We start from the raw sequence: 18055 nt of genomic DNA on the forward strand, positions 1-18055 counted from the left end.
TTGTCTAATGCAATTGCGAATGTGCACCCAGGTATCCTGGGTTATGGACTTAAGTATAAAGGACGAGTAGCTCTGATCCACAGTGCCCCCCTCCACCCTCCCTCCCCCTTCCTCACTCCCTCCCCCTGCCCCCTGGGATGCCCTGGGCCAGTAGGGGGAGCACAGGGAGGTTGTTGCTGCTGCTGCTGTAAACTGCTGTAAACTGCTGCTAACTGCTGCTGCTGCTCCTGTTGTCTGCCAATGGCTCCCTGGATCTTACCCAATTACCTAGCGTGGACCTGCATATGAGGGGTCTGTTGACCCAGCCTGGTATGTGAGGGGTCTGTGACCCAGTCTATACAACGGGTTTGAAGGGTTTGTGGGCCCTAGCAATACAAATGGAAATTTAGTATAACTAAAGTAATGAAATGGTTCAGCTTTAGTTATGAATTGCTTTAACAATACAGTTGGCCCTAGCCTGACAACTGGAGTAGCTATTATTGTAACCAAAACATTCCCATTTTAGAGATAAGATCACTGTGACTCTGAAAGGTGACCTAACTTGCCCAAGACCATGATCCAAGGGTCCCAGCATGGCTTTGAATACAGATTGTCCCACTTCAAATGTGGAAATAAATGAAAAATATTGCATATGATGAACTTTTTAAACATAATGTCCAGTAAATACCAATTATTATGATGATAAAATAACACACAAGACATTCTATTACCCTAAATAGACATAACATTTCTAAAGGCTGGTTACTTTTTTTTTAAAGATGACCAGTAAGGGGATCTTAACCCTTGACTTGGTATTGTCAGCACCACGCTCTCCAAAGTGAGCTAACCAGACATCCCTGTATAGGGATCCAAACCCGTGGCTTTGGTGTTATCAGCACCACACTCTCCCAAGTGAGCCACGGGCTGGCCCTAAAGGCTGGTTACTTTTGACTAAATGAAGTTCAAATTCTTTATCTATCTGCAACTTAACCTCCCTCTCACACCCTCTCTCTCAGCAATCCTATATACCAGGGTACTTCAAAAAGTTCATGGAAAAATAAAATTTAAAGATAATGTGAATCTTTCCACAAATTTTTTGAGGTACTCTCGTATATCCTTCAATTATATTCAAAACTATTTTCCAAAACAACAACAAAAAGTTAGGCAAAGATTAGCATTGTTTTACAGTTTTGCCAATTTCCTTAATGCCTGACTGAATACAGTTAATTTTCATATCTGCTTCTGCATCCACTTTGTTGCAATATCGCACATCAATTTTCCAGAAGGAAAAAAAAAAAAAGCTTTTGGAAAATTCCATTGAACACTCTTGACTCAGAGAATGAAAAAAGCAGATAACATTTTTGTATTACAATTATGAAAATAGTATTGACCTTGAAGGCCCCCAGATCCCTGGACCATACTTGGTGGATGGGCTTGATTGTTTGGCTTTGCCTCATTTTTCTTGTAGCCAAAGTGACTAGTACAAGACAGGCAACTCTACCCTCTGTGACCAACAGGGCTATATCTATCTAGTTGACAGTTATATTTCCTACACTTCCGACACAGAGGGCACTGGATGACTGCTGAGTGAACGCACTAACCACCAAGAGGGCTATTATCCAGCAGCAAGTTTCATGAAATCTGACACAGCGTAGGGTGACAGGTACCTGGGACAATTTAGGGAACTCAAGAAAAACAGTGCTAGGATCACCCTCCTGAATAGCAACATACAAGATGTCGTCAAAAAACTTAGTAACCAACTAAATGATATTTTAACAAAATATATTTAAAATTCAAATCGGTAAACTACCGATTTGGGGAGGCCCGTTTTTTGTCAAATTTTATTAGTAACAATTTCCAAAAAACTAAATCTTCATCTAAATCTCCATATCAGTCACCAAAAACAAAGGCCTAGTTATGCACTGGCATCCCGGCGCCCTGAGGAGAAGCCCCAGGGGCTGACAGGAAGAAGAGCCAAGGCAGGCGAATTCCAGGCGCCCCTCAGCCAACTGCTACTTTCCCGGGCTGCCTTTCTCCCCGCCCACCTCACCTGGTCGTCTCTGATTGGCTAGGCTGCCTCACGTTCGCGCTGCCATTGGTCTGGAGTCATTTGTGGGTGGACGGAGAGAGGACTAAGTCAGCCAGTCCTGGCTGGATCCTCACTGTGCGCGGTGGTTGCGGTGAGGAGAGGTTTTGAGGAGGGCAGCAGCTCGAGAGGCACCGCTCTAGGTACGTTAGGCTGGGCGAGAGCCGCGCGCGAGTGGCGGTTGGTGGGGCGGCTTCTTGGCGAGCGGCGGGCGAGCTCGGTGTTTGCGGCGGGGCTGATTGAGAGACGTCCGCTGAGGCGCCGGGGCTCGGACCTGGCCGAGAAGACCCCTGCGGGGGGCGGAAGGACGCGTCTACACCGCTTTCGGAGCGGGATGTGGTCGAAGTGGGAGTGGTGTGTGGCGCCAGGTTGAGGAGGCCCCGCGTAGGGGGTCGGGGCTGCGGAGGGAAGTGGCCTCGGTGTTTTTTCCTGACGAGTAAGTAAAAGCTTTGGTCTTGACTGAAACGTTTTAACAAGTTAATGGATAGATTTTAGCCACACTCCCAAGTTTGAATCCCGTTGCCACATTCCCTAGAGTCGTTTTAGTCATCTTTATCTGAAAAAACTGGGTGCCAGAAGAGTTAACTGTATGTCGCCTAGCGGCTTTGATATGTGTTGTTGTGAAGTAGGCGATAGGACATCAAGGTTAATATAAAATTCTGGGCGATATGTTAAAATGCCTTCCTTTTAAGGAAGGAACCGGGAGGGCAAGCATTTATGTACCTCTGTTGAGCTTATCAGTATAGGGATGCAATGATTTAATGATGAAAACCATTTTTTTTCTTTTGGTATTCATAAAAATACCTAAAAAAGAAAAAGAAAGAAAGAAACTATTTCCTTATCGCACCTCCCCCACCTACTTTCTCCAGTGTGGCAGGCAAGTTCAAGAATGTGCCTAAACAGAGGAAACAATTATTTGGCTTTGTTTCTCTGCTTAAAACCCTGCTTTACTTAGAAAACTGAACTTATACCTTTCCATGCTACTGTGTTGAAGACGAAGTTTAACGTTATAAACCAACACGTTGCTTGCTTTGTGACATGAAAGCTTTTTTCATTCTCAAGATTTATATGGTTAAGATCTAGAAAAAGACAATTGTACTGAGTATTCACGTTGGAAAAATGTCATATCCACTTAAAGACTATTATTCTAGATTAAGACTTAGTAGTATTTTCATTGTGATTTTGTCATATTTACTTGTAGCCAGTAAATGTCCCACGACATAACTATTTGCAAAACAAATGGGGAAAGAACATTTAAGATAAAGATAATTTATATCACAGGAAAGCTATTGAAAATGCAAAAAGGAAGCATCTAAATGAAGGACTAATTGCGGAATTTGGCTTTCGTGAAGTATGCCTTTATTCTTAGCTTGTTTATCTCTCAACTCGTGTTTAGTAGTGTTGAATCTGACCTTAATCAAATTAATCTACTTAACTCTCAGTCTTATCTGCAAATATGTACAAAACACATCCTAAGATTGACTTGTGCCTCAACAGAAATGCATGAGCAGTGCCTTATTGGAAATGATTTGCATGGTTTAAGAACTGGTATATCTAGGTACATCTTGAATTGTCTTCTCTGCTTACTTTATTCACCCTGTACTTCATTTCAGCCTTCAATTCCACTGTATTTCCTTGCTACTTAATATCTTGAAGTCTGGTATGAAACTATTACATGATCCCTGCATCTTTGCCTGTTCATATATCTTAGTTCTGTTATAGTGGGTGTGTACAGATGTATTTCATTTAATGTAATCAAATCTGAAGTAATATATTGGATAATGCTTAAGAATAAAAACCTTTATAACTTTAAATGCATAAGAGTATTAGTTCTCATTAAGTTGAGTGATATAATATAAAATACAAAGAACTTTATTCTTCTGTCTCATTCTGTCTCATATTCTTGTATGATTTAGATACTTATTCTGCTATCTGAGGCTTAATAAAACCTGGACCCATACTTTAAAAACACACTACAGTAGACTCAGGTAACTTTTTATTCTTCTTCATCTTTACCAATTCAGGTAGGACAGATTGTACCCAGGCAATATCTAGACAGAAATTACCATGACTTTCTGGAGGGAGGGTAAATAATTAGATATAATTTGAATTTTTGAACTCCTAATTAAGCTTTTAGAGCTATAAGAGATGTTTATGTAGGTCTTAATTAAAGTTAACCACTAATTACATAGAGACAGTATATGTATCTACTAAATGTGGTAATTTCCATTATGTACCTCTGAGGTTCTATTGTGTATAGTGCTGCTGGTGTGAGATAGGTTATAAGAAAGCTATGGCAACTGCTGAGTCCTGTTTTGGTACTCTTTATTAAGGAGACCGTAACTTTGGGTGGCTTTCCAGAGGTTTATTTTTATAAATGAGTATTCGTTAAATAGCATTTCTTAAAACTTTTATGTGAAAGGCATCTCACTGAAGATATATAAATAAATACCACACATTTCTGCCCTCAAAGCTTATAATTAAAAATAGATATTTGTAATGGAAATTCAAACAAGGAAGTAGTTCTCTTGGGAGAAAGTTTTTTTGGAAAGGTAATCTTCAAACTTGACCTTGAAGGAGTGCAGACTAGGGAGGAATGTTGGTATATGACAGTTCTGATCAATTTGGAAAAAAAAAATGAAGGTTAGTTTCATAGGAAGGTGCTGTGGATTTGATGACCCCCCAGCCTCACTGAGGCTTAATCCGCACTCTAACTTGAGGGTGGGAAATCCTATTAAGGTAATTGAAAAGTGGGGCCTTGAAGAGCTGATTAGATTTGTAGGACCGTACTGTAGTGAATGGATTAATAATGGTTGTCCAGAGCATAGTTCTGAGGGCTTTAAAAGGATAGCACATGAGGAGGTTAGTGTCTCTCTGTTCTGCCATTTTGCAATGTGATACTCTGCCATCACTGTTGCCACCACCAAAGCCCTCACCATGAATGTTCCCTCTACTTTGGACTTTCCAGCCTCCTAAAGGTCAGTGAAAGAAAGTGAGCCAAGATGCTGGATACTGTTCAAGTTTTACTAAAGAAAGAAATCTGCCAGGCTGTACTCAAAATGGAGGACAGCCCGGGGCTGCCCTGAAAATGGGGGACAGCACCAGGTGTGGGGGTGGTAGAGCTTATATAGTGTGCCAAGGGCTGGCTGATACCATCAAGGAGGGTCATTATGCTAATGTGGATTGGGGTAGAGGACTGTGTCTTGTAAAGGGAAGCGGGGAGGGGCTTGGTGCTGGAGTGGTAGACAAGGCCGGCAGCTATTTTGTGCTCATTGTGTGCACAGTGATGCCAGGTCATGTCCAAAATCCATCAGTTAGGCTGATAGCTTCAGGAAAAACAAAATAGTGTGTAAGAAGGATAATGATACTCAGACTATATAGAGAATATTTACCTATTAACAACTTACATATTGAAATGTGATGAGCCATTAAAAGATAAATGGGGTGTAGAAAGAGCTAAATCTTTATCGGTAATTATACGAAATTGACAGATATGGCTAAAAATTGTTAACGCAAGAAATACTAGTGTGAACATATTTAAAAATACTGAGATTTTTTTTTTTAATTGTTAAAATTAAAGTGATTGGTATTAGGCCATTAAGGAGTGCCAGCAAGCAACTCTTATATTTCATTACAAGCATTTTATACTGTTACATTGATAAAACTTTAAAAGTAAAGGCAAGATTCTGCTAGCACTCAGTAGATGCTGATACTGCTTGGTTGTGGACTAAATAAAGTAAGGATTGGTTCATGCTCATTATGAGATGAACTGTCTCCTGGCACAGGTTGTCCCTAAGAGTTTTTGTCATTTTGTTGACCATCATATACCTGTTAAAGGCAGTCCTGTCTTTTCATAAGATTTGTATTTGATTTGCACTTGTGAGAAGAGATTTCTTCGAATCTTAAGACCCTGGGTTCAAATACTGGCTCTGAACTATGTGACACTGAACAAGAGTAAAGACAAAGATTCAGTTTTGTAGATTTAAAATAAATTTTAAGAGAATTGCCCTTTATTTAATGTTTATAATGAATTAAGATACTATCTTGGCAAGAAGCATTATTAGAGAGACAGATGTTTTATAATGGGGAAACCCAATCGATCAGGAATAGTGGGGAAAAAAACCAACTCAGTCAATATGCACACATAGCTTTATACTATATAAAGGAAAAAAGACAATGACTACATGAAAAGAAGTAGACCGTCCACCATCATAGTGTTTCACTTTTAATACTCATGATTTAATAGCTGGAAGATTGTGACTAGTACAATTAAAAATGTTGACCTAGTTGAAATGTGTCTGTCTGTGTGGGGGTAATTCAGAAAGTTTGTGGAAAAATAGAGTTGAAAGATAATACAAATCTTTCCATGAACTTTTTGAAGTGTGTCCATGTGTATGTGTATGTATGTATGTATGTATGAGTTCTCTTCAAGTACACATGCAGCTTTTACAAAAATTGAACATGAAGCTAGCCTCAACAAATACCACAGAGTGAAATCATTCAGAGATTATTCTCTGATCATAGAAGAATTAAGCTAACTTTCAACACCAAAAATATAACTATGAAATCTGCAATTGCTTGGAAATTAAGCAAAATATTTCTAAATTCACAGATCAAAGAAATTATAATGCAAATTAGAACATATTTTGAACTGAATGGTAATTAAGATAGGATTTATCAAAATTTATGGGCTACAGTAAAGCAGCACTTAGAGGAAAATTTATAGCTTTAAATGTAAAGTTCTAAAAAAAGGGACTGAAAATTAAAGACCTGAGTTTCCATCTCAAACTGGAATAAGAACAGAGAATCAAATCCAAAGAAAGTGGAGGGAAATAACTATAATATCAGCAGGAAATGATGAAATGGAACACTATGTAGAATAGCAAGCCAACAAAGCTAAAAGTAAGTGCTTTGAAAATATTTATAAAATTGATAAGTTATTAATAAAAATAATTAAGAAAAAAGAAAAACATCCCCAGTATCAAGAATAAAAAGAGAGACAGTACTACAGATATTACCAATATAATTAGAGAATGTTACAAAGAACATATGTTGATATATTTGAAACTGTGTTGAAATGAAAAAACAACTAAAATTAAAAATATAAAGAAAATATTAATTTAATTGAATTGGAAACCTTTACCACTAAGTTAACTTCACACCCAGATGGCATTAGTGGTGAATTATCCTAACATCCATTCACACACAAACTGTTCAGAGAATAGAAAAAGACTTTCTGATTGTGTTTTATGAGGCCAGCGTAACTTTGCCATCAAAACCTAGTAAAGAAAAATCACTGATCCATTTGTGTCATTAACAGTGATATAAAATTCCTAAATAAAGTATATTAGCAAACTGAACCTGAAACATTAAAAAAATTAAAAAGATGTATTATGACCAAGTGAGGATTAATTTAGGAAAAAGCTAGGTTTAATATTTTAAAATACCAATATACAGTTATGCACCACCTAACGATGTTTCCACAGACTGCGTATGCAGTGATGGTCCCGTAAGATTATAACGGAGCTGAAAAATTCCTATAGCCAAGTGACTTTGTAGCCATCATAATGTCATAGCACAAAACATTACTCAGGTGTTTGTGGTAAGGCTGGTATAAACAAACATACTACAAATTATGTTGAGGAAACATGCCTAGCTTACCCACAGGGTGACCCGCCCAAAGCTCAGACCTTTAAGACAGAAAAACAAGCATTTGGCACATTAGGTCTTACCCCAAGTGAAAGGGTTTGTCTACTTCAGACATCCCCATAGCAAAATAACAGTTAATAACAGTTAGCTAACACTCACTGCTTGCTTGCTGAGTGCCAGGCACAATCCCTACCTTTATTTCAATTTTCCTAACTTTGTGGAGGTGGTATTCTAATCTCCGTGTAACACATGTAGAAAGTAAAGCAGAAGAAACTTAGTAGTGTAATTAGGGGGCCCACACTCATGCAACTAGAAACCATTGTAGATAACAGGAAAATGTATTGCTGTTCCCTTTCATAATACACTTATGCACAGTGACAAAATTGCCTAATGATGCATTTCTTAGAACTTATCCCCATCATTAAGTGATACATGACTAATACAAATTAATGGAAAAAATAAGATTTGGTCATTATCTTAGTAGATATGAAAAGGCATTTGATGAAATTGGACATGCACTCATGATAAATTCTGTGTGTACTTTTTTTTTTTTTAGTTTTTTTTTTATTTTGGTGGCTGGCTGGTACAGGGATTGAACCCTGGACCTTGGTGTTATTGGCACCATACTCTAACTCATGATAAATTCTTAGTTGGCTAGGAATAGAGTAATTCATTAATACAGAGAATCAACAAAAAAACTATAGAAATGTTATATCTAATGGTGAAGTAGTGAAACCCCATATCCCATCTGTGATGAGCAATGAGAAGGATGCCCACTAATACCATATCTTCTCATATTGGAAGCTTTAATGTGATAAGAAAAGAAAAGTAAATAAATGTAACAAGAATTTGCAAGAAAAAAAAATCATGACATGATTGTCTACATAGAAAGTCCAAAAGAATCTATAATTTATTAGACTTAATAAGTAAATTTAATGAATTAGTTGGAGATATAATCAATAAAAAAGCACTGATTATATTTCTAAATAGTTGACAGAAAAGTGAAGTTTTAAAAGGAAAACATTTACAAAGTATTAAGAAGTCTAATATTTAGGGCAGTAAAGGAATGAAACAAAAGATGCAAGACATATAAAACAAAAAGTAAAATGGCAGACATAAATGCAACTATAGGCAGTCCCCAACATATGATGGTTTGATTTACAATTTTTTGACTTGATGGTGCAGAAAAGAAGCGTAATTAGTAGAACATTGATAAATTACATGAGATATTCAACACTTTATTATAAAATGGGTTTTGTGTGAAAGATGATTTTTTTCCCAACTCTATGCTAATGTAAGTATTATGAGCACATTTAAGGTAGGCTAGACTGAGCCATTATGTTCAGTATGTTAGGTGGATCTGTACTGAATGCATTTTCAACTGATGATATTTTCAACTTAGGATGGGTTTTTTGGGATATAACTCAGAGAGTCAAGGAGCATCTGTACATCAACAGTAATGTCAAATGGGATGGATTAAGCAATCCAAACAAATGGCAGAGACTGTTAGACTGGAGGAAAAAACACTGGATCCAACTATTTGCTGTCTACAGGAGACACACCTTATATTGAAAGATACAAATAGCTTGAAAGTGAAACGATAGGAAGAGATATATTGTGCAAACAGCAACCATAAGAAAACTAGAGTGGTTATACTGATATCAGACAAAATAAACTGAAACAAAAAAATATTGCTAGAGATAAAGAAGGATATTTTATAATAATAAAAGGCCAGTCCCTGAGGAAAGTATGATAACTATAAATGTATATGCATCTAATAGAGCACCAAAATGTATGAAGCAACTTCTGACAGAATACACAGTTCAACAATAATAATTGGAGACTTCAATACACCACTTTCATAATGGACAGAAATCTAAGCAGATTAATAAGAAGAGTATAAAACAAACTACAGTATAAACCAATTATACTTGAGATAACTTTTGAACACTCCACCCAACAACAATACCCATTCTTTTCAACTGTTATATAGAACTTTCTTCAGTATAGACATGCCAAGCTACAAAATCAATAAATTTTAAAGGATTGAAATCATAAAAAGTACACTGTCTGACCACAATGGAATGAAATGAGAAATCAGTACCAAAAAGAAATTTGAGAAATTCACAAATACAGTCATCCCTTAGTATCTATGGGGGATTGGTTCTAGGACCTCTTGTCAGAACAAAAATCTGCTGATGCTCAAGTCCCTTATATAAAATGGCATAATATTTACATATAACGTATCACATCCTCTCATGTACTTCAAATCATCTCTAGATTACTTCTAATCCCTAATACAATGCAAATGCTAATGTAAATAGTTGTTATACTATGTTGTTTAGGAAATAATGAGTAGTTCTCATTATTTCCTAAAGGTCTATACGTGTTCAATACAGATGTAGGTTTTATTTTTCAAATATTTTCAATCTGTGGTTGATTGAATTTACAGATGTGGAACCTGTAGATATACAGGGCTGACTGCATGTGGAAAATAACACATTCCTAAATAACTAATAGGTCAAAGAAGAAATCAAAAGGGAAATTAGAAAATACTTTGAGGTGGGCCGAGCCCATGGCACACTCGGTAGAGTGCGGCGCTTGGGTGCACGGCAACGCTCCCACCGCAGGTTCGGATCCTATATAGGACTGGCTGGTGCACTCACTGGCTGAGTGCCGGTCACGAAAAAAGACAAAAAAAAAAAAGAAAAAAAAAAAATACTTTGAGGTGAATGAAAAGACAAAACACAAAAATTTGGGGGGTGCAATTTAAAGCAATTCTTAGGAGGGAATTTATACTGATAAATGCCTATATTTAAAAAAGATCTCAAATCAATAACTTCATTTTAAGAAACTAGAAATAGAGCAAACTGAATCTAAGTTCAGTAGAATGAAAAAATAAAGTTTAGAGCAGAAATTAACGAAATAGAGAATTAAAAAATAGATAAGAAACCAGAAGTTGTTTTTTGAAAAGGTGAATAAAGTTGACAGACATTTAGTTAGATTGGCTGAGGGGAAAAAAGGGGATAGAAGACTCAAGTTACTGAAATCAGGAATGAATGAGGGTGTATTATTACTTTATGGGAATTAAACCATAAAGGAATACTATAGAACAATCCAGTTGTATGAAATAGACAAAATTTTTAAAAATATTTTTAAAAGATACAAACTACCAAAACTAAAGAAGAAGAAAATCTGAACAGGCCTATAACAAGTAAAGAGATTGAATTAGAACACAAAGAAAAGTCCAAAATCAGATGGCTTTATTAATGAATTCTACCAAATATTTAAAGATCTCAGTTCTTCACAAATTATTCCAGTAAGTCAAAGAGGAGGGAACTTCCTAATTCATTCTATGAGGCCGATATTATCCTGACATCAAGAGCAGACCAGGTCATCACAAGAACAGAAAACTACAGAACAATATCTCTTATGAATATAGATGGCAAAAATTCTTAACAAAATACTAGCAATTAGAAAGCAACAACTAGAGAAAAGATTCTACATCACAACCAAGTGGGATTTATCCCAGCAATGCAAGGTTGGTTTCCCATCCAAGAATCTATTAATGTAGTGCATCACATGAAGAGAACAGAGAACAAAGCTACATAATCTTAAGAGATACTTAAAAGCATTTTCTGATGAAATCCAGTGCCCTTCATGATAAAAACATTCAACACAGCAGGGAAAGTTTGGAACATCCTTAATCTGATGAAATGCATCTGAAAAACCTGCAGCTGACCTCATACTTTCTAGTGAAAGACTGAAGGTTTTCTTCCTTTTCTTTCTAGATCAGGAACAAGATGACCACTCTTGCCATTTCTATTCAATATTGTACTGGAGGATCTAGTCAGGAAAATTAGGCAAGAAAATGAAATAAAAGCATTGAGATTCAAAAGGAAGAAGTAAAACTATACACAGATGATTTGATCTAATATGTAGAAAATGCCCAAGAAATTCCTAAAAACTGTTAAAGAGAAAAACCAGTTCAACAAAGTAGCAGGATACAAGATCAGTGTACAGAAATCTATTGTATTTCCATATACTTGCAATGAACAATCCAAAAATGGAGTTAAGAAAACAGTTTGATTTATAATAGCATCAAAAAGAAGTGCAAAACTCACACTTGGAAAACTACAAAATGTTATTGAAATTAAATAAGTGGAAAGACATCTCATGTTCATGGATGAGAGGGCTTGATAGTATTAGGATAGCAGTACTCCCTAATATATCATGGATATTAACCTGTTATTATCACATGTATGGTTTGCAAATACTTTGTTCCATTCTGTAGATTGTCTCTTCACTCTTGTTTCTTTTGCTGTGCAGAGCTTTCTTAGTTTGATGTAACCTCATTTTCCTGTTTTTGCCTTTGTTGCCTGTGCTTTTGGGGTTATATCCAACAAAATGATTGTGCATACATACCAATGTCATAAAGCATTTCTTCTAGTAGCTTTACATTTTCAGGTCTTTTTCAGTCTTTAACCCACTCGAAGTTGATTTTTGTATATGGTGTAAGATATAGGTCCAGTTTCTTCTTATGCATATGAATATTCAGTTTTCCCAACACCATTTATTGAAGAGACTGTTCTTGGCATTTTGTAAAAAATCAATTGGCTAAGTGCTTGGATTTATTTCTGGGTTGTCTATTCTGTTAAATTTGTCTACATATCTGATTTTATCCCAGTTCTGTGTTGTTTTGATTACTATAGCTTTGTTAGTATATTTTGAAATTGGCTAGTGTGATGCCTCCAGGTTTGTTCTTTTTGCTCAAGATTGCTTTGGCTATTCAGGGTCTTTTGTGCTTCTATATGAATGATTCATTTTAAAATTTTAATGTTTTTATTTAATGTTTACTTAGTGTTTTTTTCTATTTCTGTGAGAAAATTCATTGTAGGGAATTGAGTGATGCTGGTCAAAGGATATGAAATTTCAGTTAGGAGGCATAATTCAAGATGTCTGCTGAACAACATAGTGACTGTAGTTTAATAACAATGTATTGTGTACTTGGGAAAAATGCATACAATGGTAATTAATGTTAGAATTCATAAATAAGTGTAACCTTAAATAAAAAAGAAAAAGATAGCAATACTCCCTAGGTTGATCTATAAATTCCATACAATCCTTATCAAAATCCCAGCTGGTTTCTTTGAAGAAATTGATAATCTGATCCTAAAATTCATATGGAAATTCAAGGGACCCAGAAAAGCCAAACCAATCTTAAATAAGAATAAAGCTGGAGGACTTACACATCCTGAATTCAAAACTTAGCACAAAGCTACAGTAATCACGACAGTCTAGTACTGGCATAAGGACAGACTAATAGACCAAGAGAATAGAATTGAAAATCCAGAAATAAACCTTTTCATTTACAGTCCCGTTGGTATTTTACAAGAGTGACAAAAACAATTCAACAGGGAAAGGACTGGCCTCTTCAAATTGTGCCGGAACAACTGGAAGTCTGTATATAAAAGAGTGAATGTGGACCCCTGTCTCACACCATATATAAAAATTAATTCAAATTGGGAGCTTGTTTGGAGGTTCTAGCAGGGGAGCGCAGCTACTCTCATATACCCTTGACCAAAGAACGGTCCTCTCCTCTATCGGGAAAGGTCGTCCTCTTCGACCGAGCATGCAGCTTTGGGAGGGACGCACATGGAGCAGTGAGGGAGGAAGGGGATACCCGCCTAGCCAGCCAGATCAGCCAAATCAACCCTGACAGATGTCGTAGCCAGATTGCCCTACACATCCTAAAAATTAATTCAAATTGGATCAAAAACCTAAACATGAAAGATGAAAATATAAGCCTTTTAGAACAGGGGTAAATCTTTATGACCCTGGATTAGTCAGTGATTTCTTAGATAAGATATCACACCACAAGCAACAAATGAAAAAATAAATTGGACTTTATCAAAATTTACATATTTAGTTTTTCAAAGAATATACCATCAAGGGATTGAAAAGACAACCACTGAATTGGAGGAAACTTTTGTAAATCATGTCAGATGAGGAACGTAACCTAGAATATCGAAAGAACTCTTACAAGTCAATAATAAGAAGGTAAATGACCCAATTTTTAAGTGGGCAAAGGGTCTGAATAGACATTTCTCCACAGAAAATCTTGAAGTCGCCAAGAAGCACATGAAAATATGCTCAACATCATTTGCCATCAGGGAAATATAAATCACAATGACAGTGAGACAACACATCACTTTCACCAGGATGGCTATATTAAAAAAGAAAATAACGAGTGTTGGGGAAAAGATGTTAAAATTGGAACACTCGTCCACTGCTGGTGTGAATGTAAATTTGGAAAACAGTCTGTCTGTTCCTCAAAAGGTTAAATATAGAGTTACCACATGACTTAGAAATTTCGCCCCAGGTACATATACTGAAGAAAAATGAAAATGTGTCCACACAAAAACTTACAAATCAATGTTCATAGCAACATTATTCATAATAGCAAAAAAGTTGAAGCAATCCCAAATGCCCATCAATTAATGAATGGGTAATAAAGCGTGGCATATTTATATGACAGAATATTATTCGGTAATAAAAAGGAATAAAGTACTGCAACATGGTACAGCCTGAATGAACCTTGAAAACATTATGTTAAATGGTCAGTTACAAAGGATTATATGTATTATATGATTGCATTTATACAAAATGTCCAGAATAGGCAAGTTTTATAGGGACGAAAAACAGATGATTCCTAGGGCTTGGCAGGGATCAACGAGAACATGGGTGGCTGTGACTGCTAAAGGACCTCAGATTTAATCTGCAGTGTTCTAAAATTGATGTGATGGTTGTTTAAGTCTGAATATACTAAAAACCATTGAATTGTACACTGTAAATGGGTGAGTTGTATGGTATGTAAATTATATCTCAAGCTTTGGGTATATGTGCACATATCATACTTTATATGTAATATATTTTCAAAAACATATACTTATCCTTTTTTAATCTTAGCAGGTTTTTTGTTTTGTGTGTGTTTACAAACCAGTTCTAAAATTTATGTAGAAATGCAAAGGACCAAAATAATTAAAATAGTCTTAAGAACAACAAAAAAGGAGGACTTGTAATATTAAATAAGACTTTTAAATAGGTAGTAGTAGTTAAGGCAATGGGAGTAGTGGAATAGAATGGAATCTAGAAAGAGCCTCAAATATAATCACCAGACTTGTGACAAGGGTGATATTGTGATACCATGTGATGAGATGCTGCTGGGTCTACTGAATAGGTATGTGGAGAAAATATAACTTACATCATATCTCAAAATCAACTCCAGAGATGGGTCACATATTTAAATGTGAATGGCAAAACCAAGTTTTAAGGAGAAAACCAGAGCATATCTTCATGACTTTGGAGTGGGCAAATCTTTGTAAAAAGCTGTAAGGCACAAAGGAGTAAAAATTATGAAGTGGACAATAAAAACAACTTCTTTTTATCAAATTATGCCTTTTATAAAGTAAAAAAGGCAAGCTACAATATGGGAGGAGAATATTTGCAATACATGTATCTTGTGTCCAGGGTACTTAAAGAACTACAAATCAATATGAGAAAGATAGAAAATTGGCAAAACATTTGAACAGGCACTTCACAAAAGAAAAAATCAAAATGATGAATGTGTATATGAATAGATTCTTTCCATTGTTTATTAGATAAATGTAAATGAGATGTTTCTATACAGTACTCAGCAGAAAAGCTAAATGAAAAAAAAAAAATGCCAAGGCTTGGTGAAGACATGGAACTCTCATATGCTACTGGTGGCAATGTAAATTTACTGAAGCTAAATATATGTACTTTATAACCTGGCATTTCTACTGCTAGGTAATGCTCAATAGAAATGTATCCATATGTTCACCAAAAATAAGTACAAGAATTTACATTAGCAACACTATAATATCCAAAAAGTAGGAAGTATACCAGTTAGTAGTACAATGGAGTAATAAATTATAGTATATTCACACAATGGAATATAATCAACAATGAGAATGATTGAACTTTTGTTACATGAAACAGTATGAGTCTCAGAAGCATACAGTTTAATTAAAGGAGCTAGACCAAAAAAAAAAAATGTACTATCTGATTCCATTTTTATAAATATCAAAAACAGTTAAAGCAAATGTACTGTGTTAAAAATTATGTTGATTGTTTTCCTTTGGTTGAGAGTAGTGACCAGAAAGAGAACTGAGTAGACTTCTGGAACTCTAGTCGTATGTGCTTCTTAATATGGGTGCAGGTTTCACGAATGTGTTCAGTTTCTGAAAAGTTACCAAACTGTATAATTAGGATTTGTGTACTTTTTCAGTATATGTAATATTTCAATAAAAAAGTGAAAGAAAATCCCTGACAATTTGTTCTGAAACCACTTAAAATATGTATCAAAATGATTATTGTAAACTTGGCACTGCAGCAGAATGTAAATATTCAAAGTAAAATCTGGGATGTAAAATTCTAAATTGAATGAAGGAAGGAACAAAAAGTGATAGTGATGAAAATAAGGAAAAGCTAACCTTTTTTTAGGTAAGTTATACTTAAATGATATTGTATAGCTCTTGACCTATCTGGTTACTGAAATGTTAGCTGAATAACGCTTTAAGAAAAATCTTTAAATGTAGTCAAATACATGAAATTTTGAAGCAGATGTAGACCTTAAAAAATAAATGACACCTTCATATTAAATAATAGAGATAATAATGTAAATAATAATAAAAAGTAAAACACAAAACAGCAACAATGCATAAAAGCCAGAAGGTATAAAATTAAATGTAAAGGCTTTACTGTGTCATTTATAGTAAATGTAAGTGGATTAAATTCTATTAAAAGATTCATTATGTTGAAGTATTTTTGTTTTACAGGGGACATCTAAAACAAATTGATAAAAAAAATGTTAAATGTAAAGGGATGGGCAGCTATATTCAGCAGGAGTTACATCAAATAAAATAAAAGGGCAGATTAGGTTATTTTATGTATTTAAAATTTAAAAATAATACTGAAGATACAGCCAAACATTAATTATACATCTGAGGGAAAAATGAAAGTAGATCCCTTACTTTTTCTATGTGCTAAAATCAATTGTAAGTGGACCATGGACTTAAATTATGAAACTCAAATCTTTAAAACTTAAGGAGAAAAGATAGATAACTTATCTTCTTTACCATGTGCCACAGGACATTATCTTGATTCCAACGGTCTCTGTGAATGTGGCTTATTTGACGGCATAGGATTCAAGCTGGATGAAGAGATTCAGGAGTTCTGCTGATGCCAGGAATACACAATTAGATTCAGCTGTTGCTTTTTAGTCTCCCAGCAATAAGTTAAATTTCACTAAACCATTCTGCAACAGGTAAACTGTCCCTTTTAGGCAGTCACCGATATTTAATTTCTCTGAGCCTTTTACTTGCAGTTTTACTTGTCTTACTTAAGCATACTCATGCAGAGGTTTTCCAGATGAGGTACCCTCAGTATCCTAAGTTTTATCAACTGTCAAGTATATACATGTTAGTGATCACTTATCTCATGTTGTTTATGGATTTTAATCTAACAATAATTCACTCTGAGCAGACATTCTGCATTCCTATCTATTGTGTATTTTTATCTTTGCTCAGCCATGGTACAATGCCATGGCCTCTGATAATCTACATCAGTAAAAGCTTTCTTTATCACCATTAGGCCTCACTATTTCACCCATCTCTGTGGATTTAGGGAAGGGTTTCTCAAAGAAGATAGATTCAACTTTAACCATAAAAGAAAAGAAAAAAGGGTAAATTTGGGAGACCAAAGACAACCCACAAAGTGAGAGAAAGATGTAACTCATAATAAGGATTGACAAGGGTTTGTTGTTTATAATATGTTAAGAACTCTTTAAAAATACGTGAGAGAACAACCCAAGAAGAAATGAGCAAGACATAACCAGGAATTTTTAGACAAGGAAATATATATATTGAGAGAGAGAGCCAGTAAACATATGAAAAGATGCTAGTAATTATAGAAAGGCAAATTAAGACAGAGAAATATAATTTTATATCCAAGTAGATTGGTAAAAATCATGTTTGGCAATACCAGTGGCTCAAGAGGATGTGGATCAGTGGTAACTCTTACACATTGCCTGTATGGGTGTAAATTGGTAAAGCTCCTTCAGAAAATAATTTGGTGTGGGGAAAATAGAATAATTTAGTCAGGCTCCCTTGGCTCATTTCTGGTTGGGGGTCAGGCTGCACATTTCTTGTAAACAAGTTGTGTGTGGGTGGAGTTAGTGTGTATATGCATCCATGTATCTTTTTAGTTTTGTTTCTATTGTGTGTTCTTCAGTTTGTGAAGCAGGCTGGCCAGCAGAGA

The 18055-nt window shown here is 35.5% G+C and overlaps 1 protein-coding gene across 1 annotated transcript in view; it reads left to right on the forward strand.

Moving 5' to 3' along the window:
• Nucleotides 1-2158: 2158 nt before the first annotated feature.
• The window catches only part of ATF7IP2 (activating transcription factor 7 interacting protein 2), a 61035-nt gene continuing 45138 nt past the window's right edge, over nt 2159-18055 (forward strand). The window contains exon 1 of the mRNA XM_063101264.1: nt 2159-2208. The gene's annotated coding sequence lies outside the window, so the exon portion shown is untranslated. The remainder of the gene's footprint in view (nt 2209-18055) is intronic.

Source organism: Cynocephalus volans, chromosome 6 (assembly GCF_027409185.1).
Source record: "Cynocephalus volans isolate mCynVol1 chromosome 6, mCynVol1.pri, whole genome shotgun sequence".
In the NCBI taxonomy this organism is placed as follows: Eukaryota; Metazoa; Chordata; class Mammalia; order Dermoptera; family Cynocephalidae; genus Cynocephalus; species Cynocephalus volans.